A 20675-nucleotide genomic window follows, 5' to 3' on the forward strand; every position below is an offset into this window, starting at 1 on the left:
CAAACCCGCTCATCTTCGACCGTGCACGGCGGGTGTTGGCTGCAGTGCCTGTCTCTCTCGGTGTGAGAAATTGTATCTGGGAGTGAGAGTGGGTTTGACAATGTCTGCCTGGCTGTGAGAGTAGATATGAGAGGGTCTATGTGGGTGTGAGGTTTTCTGACTTGGTGGGAGAGTAGGTGTGGAAGGGACTCTCTGAGTGTGAGGGTGGGTGTTAGTGTCTCTGTGAGTGGGTGTGTGAGTGTCTGTGTCGTTCTGTGAGGTGGTGTGTGAGAGTCAGAATGGGTCTGTGAGTGGGTGGGTGAAAGTCTGAGTGGGTCCATGAGTGTCTAAGTGGGTCTGTGGGTGGGTGCCTGAGTCTCTGAGTAGATCTGTGAGTGGGTGCGTGAGTCTCCTAGTGGGTCTGTGAGTGGGTGTGTAAATCTTTGAGTAGGTCTGTGAATGGTTGTGTGAGTCTCTGAGTGGGTCTGTGAGTGGGTGCGGGAGTGTCTAAATGGGTCCGTGAGTGTATGTGTGAGAGCCTGAGTAGGTCTGTGAGTGGGTACATAAGCCTCTGAGTGGGTCTGTGAGCAAGTGCATAAGTTTCTGGATGGGTCTGTGAGTGAGTGCATAAGTCTCTGAGTGGGTCTGTGAGTGGGTGTGTGAGCCTGAGTGGGTCTGCGAGTGGGTGCATGAATGCCTGAAAGGGTCTGTGAGTTGGCGTGTGAATGTCTGAGTGGGTCTGTGAATGGGTCCATGCGTATGTGAGTGGGTCTGTTTTTGAGTACCTGAGTCTCTGATTAGGTCTGTGAGCGGGTGCATGAGTATCTGAGTGAGTGTTTGAATGTGTCTGTGATGGGGGGTGTAAGTGTCCTTGTGAGTGTGTCAGTAGCTGTGTGAGTGACTCGGCCACAAAAGGAACTTCACCTGCCCTTTTATCCAACAAGAGTCCACAGTTTAGCACAAAATATCTATCCAAGTAGATTTCTTTCTGCCTTCTTGGGTAAATGTTCAGAATATATTTGTTAGACTCGGCATCCTTGGTGTGTTCTCCCCTAACTTTTTTGCCTCTGTTTCCCAGGTTGTTTTTGCTGTTTTTGTTACTCTGGGCACTTTACCACTGCTATCCAGTGCTGAAGTGCAAGTGCTCCTATGTAAAAAGTATGTGTAATTGACTTTCCATGATTGGCATATTTGATTTACTAGTAAGTCCCTAGTACAGTGCACTATAAGTGCCCAGGGCCTGTAAATCAAATGCTACTGTTGGGCCTGCAGCACTGGTTGTACCACTCACATAAGTAACCCTGTAAAGATGGTTCAGACCTGCCACTGCAGTGTCTGTGTGTGCAGTTTTAAACTGCCAATTCGACTTGGCAAGTGTACCCACTTGCCAGGCCTAAACCTTCCCTTTTTGTACATGTAAGGCACTCCAAAGGCAGGCCCTAGGTAGCCCCATGGGCAGGGTGCAGTATATAATATAATATAATATAAAATATAAATATAATATGTAATACTGCAACATTCGGTTTTCACTGTTGCAAGGCCTATTTCTCTCATAGGTTAACATGGGGGCTGCCTTTAAATATTATTAACGTGCAGATTCCCTTTGGGAACAGATAGGAATTTGAAGTTTAGGGTCTCTGAGCTCACAATTTAAAAATATATCTTTTAGTGGAGTTGGTTTTTAGATTGTGTGTTTGCAATTGCCATCTGTGCTAGGAAGGAGGGGAGAAGTGGTCACTTATACCTGAAAGGACTGAGCCTGCCCTCACACAATGCAGTCTCCAACCCCCTGGTATGTATCTGGGGCCTGGGCAAGGCAGGATCTTGAAAACAACAGAGACTTCTCTTTGAAGTAGGTCTACTTTAAAGGCAGAAAGGGGTTTTAGGAAGAGCCCCCAAAACCCCTGAAAATTAGATCACTGCTGGAATCAAGAGGAACCTCTGCCCAGGAGAAGAGCTGAAGAGCTGAGGAGAAGTGCTGCTCCTGCCTGTGAAGGCTATCTTGCTGTTGCTGCTTCCTGCTGTTGCTGCTTCTGCCTGTGAAAAGGGACAAAGTCTGGACTTTGTTGTGCATTCCTGCTTGAAAAGAATCTCCAAGGGCTAGAACTGAGATTGCCTCCTGTTGTTGAAGTCTCAGGACCATCAAAGACTTGCCTGCCAGCTACCTGGACTCTCTGCTGAGACTCTGGCCCTGCCAAGTGTTGCCCTATCCAGTTCCTGGGCCCTTGAAAGGTGAAGTTGCGGACAAGAACTGAAATTCCACGCACAGACTGCTGTGCTGGGAAATTTTCGACACACCTTCTGTGACGTGGCTGATAAACTGTGCACTGCAGCTTCGCGGCTGAAATCAACGCTCCACCTGCATTGGGGCTGCCTTTCCCTCCTTCTCATTGCTTTTGCCTTGCACTTAGCCAGGGTTTGTGTGTGCCTGCTCCTTGTCTCTCATTCATTCGCACTGCTTTCTTCTGGCTCTCAGCTTGGTTTTTTATGTGATGCTCTCCTCCTTTCCCTCCTTCTCACTGCTTTCTCCTGGCCCTCAGCCCGGTTTTGTGTGTGCCTGCTGTCATCCTTTCCCACCTTCTCATGGCTTTCTGCTTGTGTACAGCCCAGTTTTTTACGTTTCTGCTGCCTGACTCTTTCTCCTTCTCACTACTTTCTCCTTGCTCGCAGCCCCATTTTGTGCATGCCTGCTGCCTGCCTCTGCCTTCTTCTCACTGCTTTCTCCCAGCTCTCAGCACGGTATTGTGCGTGCATGCTAATTGTCTTTCCCTCCTTCTCACTGCTTTCTGCTTGCACTCAACCTGGTTTTGTGCGTGCCTGCAGCCTGGCTCTCCCTCCTTTTCACTGCTTTCTTCTTGCACTCAGCCCAGTTGTGTGCATGCCTCCTGCTTGCCTCTCCCTCCTTCTCACTGCTTTCTCCTTGGCCTCAGCCCCATTTCTGTGTGTGTCTGCTGCTTGCCTTTCCCTCCTTCTTGCAGTTTTTCCCTTTCACTCAGCCTGGTTTTATGCATGCCTGCCCCTTCCTCCTTCTCACTGTTTTTTCTAGGCTCTCTGCATATTTTGTGTGTGCCTGCTGACTGCCTTTTCCTCCTTCTCACTTCTTTTGGCTTGAGCTCAGCCCGTTTTTGTCCATGCTTGCTGCCTGACTTTCCCTTCTTCTCACTGCTTTCTTCTTGCTCTCAGCCTGATTTTATGCTTACCTCCTGCCTACATTTCCCTCCTTCTCATTGCTTTCTCCTCCCCCCGTGTTTTGTGCCTGCCTGATGCCTGTCTCTTCCCCTTCTCACAGTTTTCTTCATTCTCCCCCCATGTTTTGTGTGTGCTGCTGCCTGCTTTTCCCTCCTTCTCACTGCTTTCTCCTTGCTCTTCTGGGACTCTCGGGTAGCATCAAGGCCCCCCAGGGCACAGCCAGCTCCCTGTCTCCTGTGGTAGCTGGCATTGCTTTTGTACACAGGGAGTTGTTAAATATGCAACTCCCTGTCTGAAAAAGGATTTTTTTCATCTCTTTCCCTGTCCACATGTCTGCAGGCATAGAAAGAGATGAAACCTCTGCTTCTAGTTGGCCAGAGCACTTTGACAGCTCTAGCCCACAGGAAGCAGAATGTTTGCTCTGACTTGGCAGGAGTTGTCAAAGATCCTGCCAAGTCACAGCAAACAGCTATGCCCCAAGGGTGGGCACCCCAGGACATAGCAGGAGCCAGCCTTGGGGGTTGGAGGTACCCAGGGCCATTATTAGCTCTATGAGGTGGGCCTTATGGCCCCCGCTCCAACATCTGTATTGCTGAAGCTGAGACCCAAGATGGCTGTCAACAATCCCTGGTTGAAATGTTGGCAGCCAATCAGAGCTCTGCAGATGTCTGCACAAGGCTGTTTTTATTCGGAAATCATTTGCACTTCTAGATATCTATATTTCTTTATCTTTTAATATCTCAAAAACTACTGCACAGATTTACGTCAAATAACAAGAAGAACATTTTCTGGAACAAAGCAATCTTCCTACCAAATCTGGTGTAATTTAGTCCGGTGGTTCAGGCTGTATTTGTGTCTAAAATCCCTATAGGAATTATAATGGGAAACACACTTTTTATGACTCCCCCTTTTTCTTGACCCCCACTTGACAGACCACCCGAAACTTCCCTTGTACAACAAGATTCTTGGGAGCCTTGCCCCACTAGGCTTTCAGCCTTGTCCACTGGAGTATTTCAAATTCCAAAAAGTAACTAAATCCGAAGTTAAATTCTTGGACCAAGGCAAGGTGGCAAATCTGTCTGTTCCAGGAGCACCTTGGGTGGCCAGGTTTGTCCTGCTAATTGCTATTTGCCCCAAAAATGATAGACTCAGAAGGAGTTAAGTGACAAAGGCCCTCATTACAACCCTAGCGGTCGGTGTTAAAGCGGCGGTAATACTGCCAACAGGCTGGCAGTAAACAAAATGGGATCACGACCATGGTAGAAACCGCCAATACATACAGCCACTTTAACACTCCGACCGTCACGGCGGTAGCAACAAACACCGCAGTGGTAACCGCCAACAGATAGGCGGAAATCAATGTACCACCCACACCTTCACAACCCGCGCATCCGCCAGGTTTTCCGGGACGGTAACAACGCCATCAAAAGCACGGCGGAAACAGTACCCAGAAGGGGAACCACTCACCTTTCAACACTCAACGAAGAACCAGATCGCCATGGAACCTGAGCTGCAAGTCCTCCCCATGCTGGTCTATCTCCTCATCTAAAAGGAGTAGGAACAGCGGTGGTGACGACCACAGTGAGTACTGCACCTAGTACCCAGGGGAGGGGGGGAGGAAAAAGAGAGTGACACACAACCAGGCAACATCCCCACCCCTACTCTCACCCCCAACACCATACACACAATCACATGCAACAACATTACATTTACACCCCGTACCCCCTGAAAGAACGCAAGGACAAAAGGAATAGAGTCAAATCAGTGATATATTAGAAATATTCAGATATACGTAATAATTTTGAAAACAGTATTTACAAAAATATACAATATGTACATATGGTGGTTCATTGTCCACTCAAAATGGCCGTGGGCCACTGGGCCAAAACTCATAGGCCAAGCCCACACTTGAATCCTGCCTCAACATGGAGAGAACACTGCCGGGACATCAGGTCGAAAACACACAGGCACCTCAGGGGGATGGGGAAGGGGGGGCACCTCAGCCGGAAGATGGAATAACGCCACTGCTCCTAGAGGGGGCTCCATGCCCACTGCTTGGTCCTGGGGAGTGCAAGGCCACAGTCTCTCTAGTGGGTGGTTTGCCCACTGCTTGGAGATGGGGACTGCAAGGCGCAGTCTCTCTAGTGGGTGGTTTGCCCACTAGTTCCTGAGGGGGCTTTGTGCCCAGTGTGCTTCATCCTACCAAGGATAGGGTGAGTGGATGCCTTCTTCCACTGGTTCTGGAGGGGGCTTTGTGCCCAGTCTGCTTCATTCTGCCAAGGATAGGGTGAGTGGATGCCTTCTTCCACTGGTTCTGGAGGGGGCTTTGTGCCCAGCCTGCTTCATCCTGCCAAGGATAGGGTGAGTGGATGCCTTTCTCCACTGGTTCTGGAGGGGGCTTTGTGCCCAGTGTGCTTCATCCTGCCAAGGATAGGGTGAGTGGATGCCTTTCTCCACTGGTTCTGGAGGGGGCTTTGTGCCCAGTGATGCAACACTCGGGGCATGGCTGTTCACAGTACCTCATCTGGGTGCCTGAGGCATGAGATTTGCAGGGACCAGGTTGCATGATAGATCATGGAGACAGGGCTAGACTCCATCCGGCGGCGGCTACGGCTGAAAACTGGTGGTAGTGCCGGTGCTGGTGGGGTGCTGCCAGTGGTGGTGGGAGGCTCCAGCCCCACTGGGACTGATGCTGCTGATAGTGGCGCTAATGTCAGCGTTTCAGGTGGCGGTGCTTGCGGCGGTGCTAGCGGCGGTGCAGGTGGCGGTGCTGGCCGTGGTGCAGGTGCCGGTGCTGCCAGTGGTGGAGGGAGGCTCCAACCTTTCTCCTGCAGCATCAGATGGCTGCCCACTGGGGCTGCTGCTGCTGACAGTAGTGGTGCTTGCAGCGGTGCTAGCGGCAGGGCTGCTGGCAGTGCAGGTGGAAGTGCTGGCAGTTGTGCTGGCAGCCACCAGGCCTTTACCTGCAGCCTCGGACGGCTGAAGTGCCTTGCCTGGTGTTTTGTGCCCCTTCCTCACCTTGGCAGATGGTGGTGTGACCTTAGGTCTGGCAGCTGGAGTCTTTGAGGTGGTCTTCCTGGGTGGTTGTGGATCCTTCCCCTTGCTGGTTGCTGTCCCCGTCTTCACCTTGCCAGGTGGTGGAATAGCTTTGGCCTTGGCAGGGGTTGGTGGCACACTGGCTGGGCTGACGGGTGCCCTCTTTAAGCCTCCAATAGCTGCAGGAACCACAGCAGACGTCGACTTGGTGGCTGAGGTGCTGAGCTGGGTTCTGGCCACCCTGGCCCGAGGGGAAGGACGGGGGAGGGGTAGGGAAGAGGTCAATGTTTGCCAGGAAAAGCTTCTTACCGACACTGGGGTGGGAAGAGGGAGATGGTTTGGGGGTGAAGGAAGAGGGAGTGGTTGTAGGAGGTGTCTGTCTGCTGAGTTTGGGTGCAGGTGCATGGGCTGGATGCTGTTGGGAGGTGGATGACTGTTTGGTGGGTGGGTGCTTCAGTTTGTGTACTTTGGGAGGAGGGGTCACAGACACACTGGGAAAGGACACAGAGGACGTGTGAATGGATGTGGGGGTGGTGACTGCCAGTGAGGGGTGTTTTGTGATGGGCGTGCTGGTGATGGAGGTAGTGGATGAGGATGTAGTGCATGCAGGTATGAGTGGAGACGCTACTGGGAGGGAGGTGGATGACGAGGAGGAGGGGGACAGAGTGGAGGCAGTGGATGTTGGTGTGTCTGCATGGGGATGGTGCTTGTGTGAGTGCCTGTGAGATGAAGTGTAGTGCTTGTGTTTGCCTGACCCACTTTTGTGTGTTGATTTGGGTGAATGCTGGTCTGAAGGTGTACTTGGGATAGTCTGGGGTTGAGGGGATTGGGACTGGGTAGAGGAAGTTGGAGGGGAGGATGCTGGAGACACTGACAATGGCTGCCATCAGTGGGGAGGCCAGAGCCTGAAATGCTCTCTGTAGGGCCGCCACACCAGAGTGAATGCCTTCCAGGTATGCATTTGTTTATTGCAAATGCCTCTCAACACCCTGGATGGCATTCAGAATGGTTGACTGCCCAACAGTGAGGGATCTCAGGAGGTCAACAGCCTCCTCACTGAGGGCAGCAGGGCTGACTGGGGCAGGGCCTGAGGTGCCTTCTGCGAAGGAGATGCCCACCCTCCTGGGTGAGCGGGCACGGAAACACACTGGGGGTCTGCAGGGAGGGAGGGTGGTGCTGGTAGGGGGGTGGTGGCTGTACCTGTTGTTGGGGTTGGCTCAGAGCTGTCCGCCACCACCAGGGAGCTTCCATTGGAGGAGGAGTCGCTGTCTGTGGTGTCCCCTCCTGTTCCCGTCATGGTGCTCCCTTTGCCCGCTGTCCAACTGGTGCCCTCACCGTCGTTGGATTCGGCCTCATGGCCCATGTGGGATGCAGCTCCCTCTGTCACCAGTGCCTCTGCTCCTCCGCCAGATGATGCTAATGCACACAAGGACAGGGGGACAAAACAAAAAGGAGGGGAGACAGACGATACACTCGGTCAATGCCAGCAACACCACTACCGTTGCCATACACAACACACAGGGAGCAGCCCTATGCACTAGGCCACGCACTACCAGTTACTAAGACAGTCACCAGCCCATGGGCCACAATCCCTAATGCCATTAGCAGCACATCTGAAACCCACAGGACCCTGCCTAGTAGTAGGTGCCCACTAACACTATTGGGGTTGGAGTGCTTCAGAGCCTGCCCAACAAGGGACCTACCCTGCCATGTTCGCCCTGGCCTAGGGGCACCCACAGCCCACATCCCCCACCCAGGTAAACCTTAACGCGTGCAAAGTCATCATTCTAAATCTGTACTCACCCCCTGTGGCTGCTGTGATGCCTTCAAGCGCCCATCCAACTCCGGATAGGCCACAGCCAGGATGCAGAACATCTGTGGGGTCAGGGTACGATGGGTACCCCTTCCTCGTTGGGAGGCCAGCCCCAGCTGGGCCTCTGCCATCTTCCTTGCCCAGCGGCGCAGGTCCTCCCACCGTTTGCGGCAGTGGGTGCTCCGCCAGACAAAGACCCCCAGGGTCCGCATCTCCTTGGCGATGGCACGCCAAATACCCTTTTTCTGATTGGCGCTGACCTGCATGGAAAAGACAGCAGGAAAGGGAAGTAGTTGACCATCTAGACCGACACAGTCATGGCCCACCAGATCCCTCCCACCCCCTCACCAACATACATTAACCACCATACATGCAGCACTCTGGCCAGGACACCTCAGCCCCCCCCTACATGTGGCTTACATACACAGCAATCCATACATTCATGGCCCACGCATCATGCTCACAGTGCATTCACCTGTTTGTCTTGAGGACCGTAGAGTAACGTGTACTGGGGTAGGACCCCATCCACCAGTTTCTCCAACTCCTCCGCAGTGAAGGCAGGGGCCCTTTCCCCAGACATATGAGCCATTGCCGCTTCCAGACACAGGTCACAGCAGTACTTGCAGTGTAGGTCCTCTCCTTTTTAAGTTCAGGTAGCAAGGGAGTGAATATCTAGAAAATGGTGGTCACGTCCGCTGCGGTGCATACCGTCAGTGCCGGCGTACATTGCCATTGGCTCCTGGAACCCATAGGGCCCAATGAAAACCAATGCGAAGTTGCACGGCGTCATCGACCGCCTACTGCAACGGCACACAACGCCAGCGGAATTACCTCATTTCCACTTGTCCCTTCTCACAGGTCAGGCAGCTGCCATTTCAGGGGGGCACAGGCCATGGCACCTAACTGCGTCACAGCAGACATTGGCACAGCAACTGACTCTCGGATTCACATACAGATTCTGTAAAGGAAAAGATGTATCATTATTTCAATTAATGTTTGAATATGATCCTCTGCTCACCGTTTTTCTCCATAGGCTTCAACCGCTGAGGATGAATATGAGATGGAGACATTCCCCTGTGTACAGACCCCTGGTGGACCTGGCGGCAACGGATGACAGGCACATTATCCTGACCTACAGACTTGATAGGGCCACTATCCAAGAACTGTGGGCCCAATTGGAGCCAGACCTAATTCCAGCTATCTGCCAGCCCACAGGTATCCCCCCTCTAGTAAAGGTCCTGTCAGTGCTCCATTTCCTGGCAAGTGGTTCTTTCCAAACAACAGTGGCCATGGTATCAGGGATGCCTCAGCCAATGTTCTCTAACATGTTGACCAGAGTCTTATCTGCCCTGCTGAAACACATGCACAGCTACATCGTATTCCCCCAGGTGGAGGATTTGGCCACAGTGAAAGCTGACTTTTATGCCCTGGGGCATATCCCCAACATCATTGGTGCCATTGAGGGTACACATGTGGCATTTGCCCCCCCCCCAGAGAAATGAGCAAGTGTTCAGGAACAGAAAAAGCTATCACTCTATGAATGTGCAGATGGTGTGTTTGGCGGACCAGTACATCTCCCATGTGAATGCAAAGTATCCTGGCTCTGTGCATGACGCCTTCATCTTGAGGAATAGCAGCATCCCATATGTGATAGGCCAACTCCAGAGGCACCGGGTGTGGCTAATAGGTGAGCCCAAGGTCCCCACCCTGTATAAGTTTGTGTCTGGATATGGGGTTGTCCCTAAGGGTTAGTGTGTGTCTAACAGGTATCCCTCGATACTTGCAGGTGACTCTGGTTACCCCAACCTCTCATGGCTACTGACCCCAGTGAGAAATGCCAGGACACGGGCAGAGGAACGTTACAATGAGGCACATGGGCGAACAAGGAGGATAATTGAAAGAACCTTCGGCCTCCTGAAGGCCAGGTTCCGGTGCCTCCATCTGACAGGTGGATCCCTGTACTGCTCACCCAAGGTGTGCCAGATCATCGTTGCATGTTGCACAACCTGGCCTTGAGACGCCAGATGCCTTTTCTGCAAGAGGATGAGTCTGGAGATGGTCTTGTGGCAACAGTGGAGCCTGTGGACAGTGAGGAGGAGGAGGCAGAGGAAGAAGATGTGGACAACAGAAGTAAAATAGGACATCAGTACTTCCAGTGAGACACAGGTAAGACACTGTAACTTCCCTTTACATTTCAGTTTTCTGTTGGACATTGTTCATGACAGCCTGATTTCCCTACGTCTATGGCCACTTACTGTACCCATTGGCATCTCTATTTTCAGATATTTGTGCCCCACTCTGGCTCCTGGTATGTTTACTGCTGCGCACTAAAGGTCATACCAATGTATATATTACTGTGCATATGACTTGCAATGTTTTCAGACTGTTGTACTAATACATATTTCAATCATTTGACAGACTCAAGATTTGTATTTGTTCCAAGGGTGTTTATTTAAGTGCTCATACGTAGAGGGGGATGTGCAATGGGCTGGGGTGATGGTGGAGGAATGACCTGTTAGAGTCCAGTCTCTTGGTATCACAGGTGCATTGTCCAATGGGGCATAGGAAGGAGAGTAATGGCAGTTCAAGGTGGACAGGGTGACAGAGTGGGATAGATGGGTGACAATAAGGAGAGTCCTATTTCCTGGCGGGGGTCTTGGCAATGTTCTCTGGCTTCTGCCTGGATCACAGAGACCATTTGCAGAGTGGTTCTCCTTCTGCAGGAGGTTGGGTGCTGGTGGCCTATTGGTCCTGTGGCGGGGCCTCCTGTCCACTAGCGCCAGCGGAGGAGGAGGGCTGTTCTTCGGTGTGGCTAGTGTCAGGGGCCCGTTGTTGTGCAACTGCCTCCCTCATGGTCTTGCCCGTGTAAGCCAGCACCCCTTCAATGGTGACCAGGATGGTGTAGATGTTTTGGAGGTCCTCCCTGATCCCCAGGTATTGTCCCTCCTGCAGCCACTGGGTCTCCTGCAACTTGTACAGCATCTGGCCACATGGTCTCCTGGGAATGTTGGTATGCTCCCAGGATGTTGGTGAGTGCCTCCTGGAGAGTGGGTTCCCTGGGCCTGTCCTCCCCCGTCGCACAGCAGTCCTCCCAGTTTCCTTGTTGTCCTGTGCCTTTGTCCCCTGAACCGTGTGCCCACTGCCACTGACCCCAGGTCCCTGATCGTCCTGTGTTTGTGGGGTTGCCTGGGGTCACTGTAGCGGTGGACACACTGCTGATTGATGTGTCCTGGGGACAGTGGCATGGGCCTGCTGGATGGGTGCTGTGCTGGTGTTTCCTGAGGGGGGAGGGTCTGTGGTGGGTTGGGATTGCGCCTGGGTACCCGACTGTCCAGAGGTCCCTGATGGGCCAGGTTGGTCATCGTGATCCAGGCGTGCAGAGCTGCTGTCATCACTGTGGGCCTTCTCTGGGGGGGACTGGATGTTGCTCGCAACTCCTCTCTGGTGACGTTGAGTAGGGGCCTTGTGGTGATGAAAATGCAGTTGTATTGTATCTGCGTGTGCCATCTTGTGCATGGGTGTGTTTCCCTGTACTGTATAGTTGGGATTGCCTTGTGTGCAGGGTGATTTGGTGGGCTAGGTGATTCTATCTAATGTGCATGCTGTGGTGATGGGTATCCATGCAGGCCTGGTATGGGGGTTCATGGATTGGTGTTACATGCTTGGCTTTGGGATGGGTGAGTTGTGATAGTGGGGTATGTGTGAGGTGGTGGAGTGATGGGGTGACAGTAGGGGTAGGAGTTTGTGATGGCACATGGGGGATATATTAGTAAAGATTTGACTTAACAGAGTCCAGTCCTCCTGCTACTCCTGCGAGGCCCTCAGGATGCATTATCGCCAAGACTTGTTAGTTGTGGGGGAGGAGGTGGGGTTCCACCGCCAGTCCTCTGTACTGCTACCTGGTGTCTTGCAACCACAGAATGCACCTTCTCCCGTAGGTTGTTCCACCTCTTCCTGATGTCATCCCTTGTTCTTGGGGGCTGTTCGACGGTGTTGACCCTGTCCACGATTCTCTGCCATAGCTCCATCTTCCTAGCAATAGACGTCTGCTGCACCTGTGATCCGAATAGCTGTGGGTCTACCCGGATGATTTCCTACACCATGACCCTTAGCTCCTCCTCTGAAAACCTGGGGTGTCTTTGGGGTGCCAATGATGTGGTGTGAGTGCTATGTGTGAGGATGTGTGGGGTGATGTGTTGTGGTGTGTATTGTGAGGTGCGTGGATAGTGTATGGGTGATGGTGTTCTGTGGCTCAGATTGAGTGGGTGCTCCTGGCTTGTGTCTCTCTGTGTTGGCAATCTTTTTTTTCATAGAAAGGGTTGTGGGTAATGTGGGTGTGTGCTTTATATTGGATTGGGTGTGGTGTGTGTATGTGTGTCAGGTGTGTGTAGTTTGAATTGTCCAATGTGGTGTAGTTTTGTTAGTGTGTGGGTATTTTGAGCGCAGCGGTGTGTACCGCCAATGGTTTACCGCGGTTGAAAGACCACCGTGGTGATTCATGGGTCCTGATATTGTGGGCGTATTCCTGTTGGTGTAATGGTGTGGGTTTTGGTACCACCGTTTTATCACTGACCTTTGGGCTGGCGGACTTGATTGGGTGTCTGTATAGTGGCAGATTTCTCAGTGTGGGTCATAATACCTGTAGCGGAATACCGCCGTGGTCACGGTATGTTGGCGGCCGTCAGCACGGCAGTAGGCAGCATTTACCACCAGGGTTGTATTGAGGGCCAAAGTATTCAACTTGAGCACCCCTAATGCACTACTGCCTCTGACCTTGCCCCACTGGGAGATTTTGACTTCTATAAAAAATACTAAGGGCCTGATTTAATTGTTGGTGGTACCGGTGCTGCTGTTGCTTTTCCATCAGATTTCCGCCCACCAGCTTTCCGGTGTGCTCGCCCTAATTAGATGTTGACAGGACTGTTAATGAAAGATCGCCACAGTTCTGCCGAATCTGCCAGGCTTGCGATCCCGCATTGACGGAGTAATGGGAAGCAGTGGCTGGCACCAGGACTGCAGCCACTACTGCAGCTGAGCAGAGTTCGATCTGCCTTCCCACCACTGTGGTGACATTAACTCCAATCCATATTCAGCAGAATAGACAGAAACAGAGGTAAAAACCCACCCCCAAATCCCCTTCCCACTTACCTTTTACACAGGAACAAGCCCAGAGGACTCCTGCCAATGATATTGGCACAGGGCCGCAATGGATATCGACCCCGACATCGCCTAACTCGAAGGGGGTCCAATTCATGTTAGCTGTACAGGTAAGATGCCCACTTTGCATTGGCTCAGTACCTGCAATTTCTCACAGGTAAGAATGTTTTTGGTGGGGGTGGTGTTAGCGATATGTGTTGGTCCAAATTGTTCCACTTCCTACATAAAGCAAACCCATACCAACACATATGCCCATTGAAATGACCCCCTCCATCAGCAAACCATCCCTGCCAGACCACCGGCACAGCAGTGACATCTAATTCTGTTCAGGGGGAACTGCCTGGTTACTGGCAGCCAACATTTGAGAACCACCATTGTGCCGGTTTAATTCCCAACCGCTGACATCTAAATATGATGGGCGGGCCTCTGTTGGCTCGACAGAGTGCTAGGCACCACCACAATGGCGGATCGGGAGTAAGACCATCAAGATCTAAATCAGGCCTTAAGTTAGAAGGCAAAATCTTTGACTTCCACAACTTACTTTATGACCTTTACTCCGTTGCAGTCTTCATGACATTTTTCTATATTGATTTGGGAATGTTCATGTGTTTTGTATGTTACCTTAAAATTGTTGGTAATACTTGAACTTAGAACACACGTTTCTGGTGACTGGCTTCTGCTTGTACCATATTTACCACAGTTCAGTAGTATTTTTATCAGGACTGTATTTTGACATAACCAGGCTGAGTTTTTGAGCTGTCCCTCCTTAACTACTAAGCCTATTTCTGAAAATCAGAAAGAACAATTTTGACTAACAGTTTTTGAACTTTACAGATTTATACAAAAATAGTAATTCTGGCTTTTAGCAATCATATTTAAAAATACTGAAACCAGTTACTTACATTATCCTAATGTGACAAACTACAAGATGTGTGTTATAATGTGAAACATTCCTGAACCAAACTGTTGGAGGGCACAGAGAACATATGATGTCACAACTATAGAAGAACAAAAAGTCTTAAAGCAATATATTGGAAAACGTTTAGGGAATTATTCTTTTACCTATTGTCATCTGCTTGGGACCCACTCTTTCTTGTGAAAAGGAAGACTTCTGACTTATACATTTACATACAAATAAATGATGCTCTCTTAAAGCTTATTATTCTCTAACCTTATTTTGGGAATTTTCAGATCAGGTACAGATGTGTACAGTATTCACAAAGCTGAAGTACACACACATGCAAAATCACATATTCACCACACATACATGTTGAAAGAAAGCCACAACAAGGTTGTTCCCATCAACACCAATGGTGCAGTGGTGCAGATATATTATAAAACTTTAAATAGCAATAAAACTATGTACGAAGGGGCAACAGAGGGCCAGTCCCAAAGTTCTGCAGTGCCCCGAACACACAGGGCACAGTAGCACACCCCAACTTGACTCCTGACTGCAATGTGCTGGCCTTCATATGGTAGGGGATTGCAGACACCTCAGGGGTGAGTGGTGGGGGGTTTATTGGGCTTGGAGGTGGGGTCCTTTGGGCTGGGCTTGGACAGGGGCTTTTTCTGGTGCTGGTTTAGCTGGGAGGGGAGGTTTGGGCCTGGCTTTGGACTGGAGGGTGTGGGCTTGTCCTTGGAAGTGGAGGGAGTGGACTTGGCCTTGGGTTTGGGAGGGGCAACTGTGGACTTTGTGGGGGTGGAAGTCTTAGACAGGGGAGGGGCATGGTGATGACCAGTGGAGGCCTGTAAGGTGGAAGGCAGGGGTCTGTGAAGCGTTTGCAGGGTGCTTGAGGGGAACAGGAACTGGGACAGTGGTAGGGAACAGGGAAAACTCAGTCAGGAAACATTTCTTAGGGTCACAAGGAAGGTTGTGGGAAGGATGTTTGTGAGTGGAGGGAGAGGGTATAGTTGTGAGGTGTGTACGTGGAGATGCCTTGGGTGCAGGTGCGTGGATCGATGTGTGTGCTGGGTGACTGTTGGGTGGGTGAGGCGTTTAGGTGTACTAGGAGGAAAAGGTGGGTAGGAGATGCAGGGCGATGGCAGGGGGATGTGTGAGTTAATGTTGGGGTGGTGTCTGCAGGTAGGGATGTGCTGCATGTGGGAGTGTTGATAGTCGTGGTGTGCATGCATGTGGTGTATAGGGTGCATGTATGGGCGTCTGATATTGTGGTGATGGTGCAAGTGAGGGCGCATGTGGCAGAATCTGGGACTGATGAGGTGCCAACTGCAGGTGTGAGTGGTGTCGTGACAGTCAAGGGGAGGTGGTGGGGGAGTCTGTGATTGGAGTGGATGTTGGCATGTCTGCATCTGAATGTGGTTTGTGTGCATGGCTGTGGTGGTGTTTGTGGTGCTTGTGTCTGTCCTTGCGTACCGTGTCTGTTGATGTGGATAAATGTGGGTCAGTAAGTGTGCCGTGGATGGGTGATGGGATAGGGATGTGAGTTTAGGAACAGGTAGCTGGTGGGGGGATAGAAGAAGAAGGGATGTTGAATGCCGTCAAGGAGGAGGCCAGAGCCTGAAACGATCTCTGCAGGCCAGACGAGGCACAGTGAATGCTTCCAGTAACGCATTGAACTGCTGCATCTGGGATGACAGTCATAGGATGGCATTCACAATGGTTGTCTGCCCCACAGAGATGGATTTCAAAAAGTCAATAGCCTCCTCATTGAGGCCAGCAGGGCTGACTAGGGCAGGGGCAGAGGTGCCTGCGGCGAAGGAGAAGCCTACCTTCCTGGGTGAGCGGGCACGGGCAACTGGGTGAGGAGCTACAGGGAGGGAGATGCCTGTAAGGGGGGTGACAGACAAGGATGGTGCTGGGATTGTCCCAGATGGGCCCGCCACCACCAGGGAGCATCCATTGGAGGAGGAATCCAAAGATGTTGTCTTCGATCTTGTTTGCCCCGTGGCACTCCACTCATCCTCTGCCCCACTGGTCTCCTCAGCTCCTCTGGTATCTGCCTCATGGGTCCCGTGTGCTGCAGCATCCCCACTCCCCGGTGCCCCTTCTCCTTTGCCACATGATGCTTATGCACACAAAGACAGAGGAGGACAGGGAGGGAGGATGGGTAGGAGACAGAGAGGGTGCAATTGGTTAATGCCAGCACAACAGTCAGACAGAGTAACAACATCATCTTCTAATGCCATGCTATGACACACCATGCCATCACAAACACATGCTACAACAATGGAATACCATGGGGGTCACCACAGCAATGCACATGTACTCTGCTAGAGCTGATACAGATGCAGTCATGTACATGATGAGAGGCATACCCGCCACACCTGCCCAGGACCTGCCCTTTTTACATGCCCGTAAAGAGCATTATTCCTGGACTACAGAACCAACAGAATCCAGCATGGATAGTTGGAATGCCTACTATGCCATAGTCAAATTGCACAGTGACATCTTGGCCCACCTTGCCTCACTACACATACAGTGCCTGACAGCAGATTGAGGACCCAACATTCACCCCTGGCACAGTGGTTGGCATCAACTGACTACAATGGCTTAACACTACAGATGCTGTGATCCAGTCGGCTTGTGCTGCCTAGCACATCTTGGGAGTAGCTGACAATGCAGATACCACATTGGAACTGACTGCCCCTCCATTTACTGACTGCATGGCCACACATCTATGATGCCAATCTTGCCTGGATGTCTAATATGATAGTGGACATGAATCCACCTAGTACCCACCTTTCAGCTTCCCAATAGTGCACACCCGGAGCCACTATGGCAACACATATTGTAAGTGAGAGTGTGTACTCACCCCCTTTGTGGCTGCTGTGCTGCCCTCAAGCACCCATCCACCTCAGGGTAGGCCACCACGGGCTATAAGGGGGGTCAGGATCCGACAGGCACCCCTCCCACATTGGTAGGATGTCCCCAGCTGGGACTACATGGTCTTCCAGGCCCAGCATCTCAGGTCCTTCTATCTCTTTCTACAGTGGGTGCTCCACCGGGCATGGACCCCCAGTGGGTCCGCACTTGCTTGGCGATAGCACGCTATATCCCCTTCTTCTGTTGGGCACTGACCTGCATGGGTGACACAGAAAGAGGGGAAAAGTCATGTAGAGTGGCATAACATGGATAGCAGTGGACAGCACACATCTCACGACCACACTCACATGTCATCAATCCACGTAGGCTCAGACTCCTTATCCATGTCCAAACTCCAGTCACTCTGCCTCGTCCCAAGGCCTCCATCCCTATATGCACCACTCACAGACAGGACAGTGACAATGGCCAAACCTGCTGCTCTGGTGCCCCATACAACTGTCCATACAGGCGTAGGACCCCGTCCACAAGCTTCTCCAATTCTTCCTGGGTGAAGGCTGGGGCCCTATCTCCTGCATGATGTGGCATCCTGGCTACCAGAGTCAAGAGACAGCAGCAGTGGAGGTCTTCTGTCCACGACTGTCAGGAGTCAAGTGAGCAAGCGCACTTGAAGTGGCAGTCACGGCCACCGCGGACATCACCGTCAATGCCGGCGGTGATCACCATTGGCTCTTGCCTCCCATAGGCAACCATGTTAACCAATGAGGAGTTGCACTGCGGTTTAGACCGCCTACTGTCATAATGTGATACGCCGGCAGTATGAGCTTACTTCCATCTGTCCAATGTGTATTGAGTGTTCATTTAAGGTGTGTCATGGGTGACATTTGGTGAACCGTTCACAGCTCAACTGCGTCCACACAGTCAGTGCTGCGTATTGTGATTTCTACTCCCTCCTATTTGCAGGTACGGTGGAAGGTTGAGGATGAGGAATGCTCTGGTGTACAGACCCTATACGACCTTGCCACCCTGGAAGAGTGACATATCATACAGACCTATCGTCTGAACTGTCAGACCAACACGGAGCTGGTAACCCAGTTGGAGCACGATCTATTGCCTGCCATTCGTCATCCCAATGCCATCCCTCCCACAGTACAGGTGTGATCAGTCCTTCACTTCAGGGTTATTCCAGATGGCAGTGGGTTTGGCAGCAGTGATGTCACAGCCCATGTTCAGCAACGTCCTGAGGGACGTCCTATGTGCCCTACTACATCATATGAACAGCTACATCAGGTTTCCACATCGTGCTGATTTGGCCACTGTAAAAGCTGCCTTCTATGATCTGGCACTTGCCCCTTGTGTGATGGGTGCTACAGATGGCAACAACATTGCCCTAGTTCCACCCAGGAGAAGTGAACATGTGTATAGAAACCATAGAAACTTCTTTTCCACCAATGTGCATGTGATGTGTCTGGCTGACCAATATATCCACAAGTGACGACCAGGTTCCCTGGGTCTGTGCATGACTCCTACATTCTGCAGAACAGCGCCATCCTGCACATGATGGCACCACTACACAGGGACCGGGCCTGGCTCATCAGTATGTATCCCTACGTATGTGTGCTCCTCTGCTCTCAACTCACTTCACAACCTGTACTACACCTTCCTTGTCTTGACACACCTTACCTCTGGCCTTAGCTCTGTGCACACAGGTGACTCTGGCTATCCCAACATTCCCTGGCTACTGACACTCATGAGGCATCAGACTACAGCTGCAGAATACAGTTACAATGAGGCCCACTGTAGTACAAGAAGGGGTGAGCGGACCCTTGGCCTGCTGAAGGACAGATTCAGGTGTCTGCACATGGCCGGAGGTGCCCTACTGTGCCCTACTCTACACACCACAGAAAGTGTGCCAGATCATTGTTGCTTGCTGCATGCTACACAATCTGTCCCTAAGACATCACATCCCATTGCTGGATGCAGAGGAGGTAGCAGATGTACGAGTAACTGATGAAGGGGACATGGGGAGTGATGATGAGGAACATAATGAGGATGCAGCTGCCTCCAAAGCAGAGCTGATGCGACAATACTTCCACTGAGATACAGGTATGTGTCATATGTATTGTATGTGTCCTGTTCCACCATCTGCCTTGTGCCATGCTACCACCTGCTGTGTGTAATAACAGGGGATATTGGAGCTCTGACTCTGGATGGGATGGGGGTAACATGTGGCCATGAGTTGTGTTCTTACTGTGCACAGTCAGTGCAATTCTCATCCAGTTGTTGTGTTGCTGCACATGTGACATCTATGTGCAGGACCATTGTTCCCTGAAATGCCAGATCCAGTGCATTATGTGTGCTACCCTAGGTGGTTTCCTATGTATTGCATCCGGTCCTGGGATTCGAGATGGCGGTGCAACATCACTGTTCGTGGCGGTTTGCACTACCTAATGTGTGGCTCAGTTTGCTGTGAGGGAGGGACCATTTGAGTAGTATGGTTTGGGAAAGTGGGTTTGATATGGCCATATGTTTTTGGACTTGACCTGCCATTTCAGCCTTGGTTTCTTGTAGTTACAGTGTATGTGTGTTGTTTTGTATATGTGACAGCTATAGTCATTGATGCCCCTTTCTTGTTCTACTTTCAGGACATTGTTATGGTGCACTCTGGTCCCTGCCTCACCTGTTGCCTCCCTTGACCCATCTCTCCAGCCACTGCCTGCTTCACTGTTGTCCTTGCTACATATTGCTCCCCCACTGCCACTCACACATACATTTGCAGTGGGTTAACTGTTGCACATGTGATGGCAGTATCTGTCATACTCATGACAATAAAGACGTAGGCAGTAACTGTGCTCAATTGTGTTTATTTGGGAGTTACAAGTGCAAGTGATGAGTGGGATCATGGCGGTGGGATCATCAGAGTACATGGCCCAGCTGTGGGTAGTCAAGGTCCAGTATGGTGGCCATGGGAGAACAGAGAGATGACAGTGGACAGTCAACAAAGTGCCTCAGTGACACACAAGGGAGAATGTTCAGGAGAGGGTCACTTCCTGGCGGTGGTCTTGGTCTTGGCATCAGTACTGGCAGGATGTCTAGTAGGATGTCCTCGCTTGCGTAGTGGCTCGTGCGCTACAGGGGTAGATGTGCTGGTGTCCTGCGGGTCCTGTGGCAGGGCCTCCATTCCACTGGCTGCTGCTGACATGGAGGGCTCAGATGGGTTGTGGCTAATGGAAGGGGCCTGCTGGTGGGTGATGGACTCACACAGGATGGTGGTGAGTTTCTTCAGCACCCCTGGCATGGAGGCCATAGTGGCATTGTGTGTCTGCCATTGCTGCATGGCCTGCTGATGATATTCACTCTGCAGCCTCTGGGGCACCTTCACAGTGGAAAGGATCTGGCCCATGGTGTCCCGGGTTTAGTGGTATGTACCCAAGATTTGGGTAAGAGCCTCCTGGGGAGTCAGTTGTGGTGGCTGCCCTGACCCTTGGACCACTGATCCCCTCCCACTGCACTGAGCCCCCTGTGCCCGTGCCCCTGGCATAGTGTGCCCACTCCCAGTAGCACCAGGCCCTTCATTGTGTAGGGTGTGTGCCCTTGTCTCTGGCCCCTGTACTGTGTGGCACACTTCTGACTGTGAGGTCCCTGGGGCACAGGTTTGGGGTGAAGGGGCTGGCTGAGGTGTTGTAGCCACATGGGAGGGGGAGTCCAGTGCGTCCAGGG

This window comes from Pleurodeles waltl, chromosome 3_1 (assembly GCF_031143425.1).
Source record: "Pleurodeles waltl isolate 20211129_DDA chromosome 3_1, aPleWal1.hap1.20221129, whole genome shotgun sequence".
Lineage (NCBI taxonomy): Eukaryota > Metazoa > Chordata > Amphibia > Caudata > Salamandridae > Pleurodeles > Pleurodeles waltl.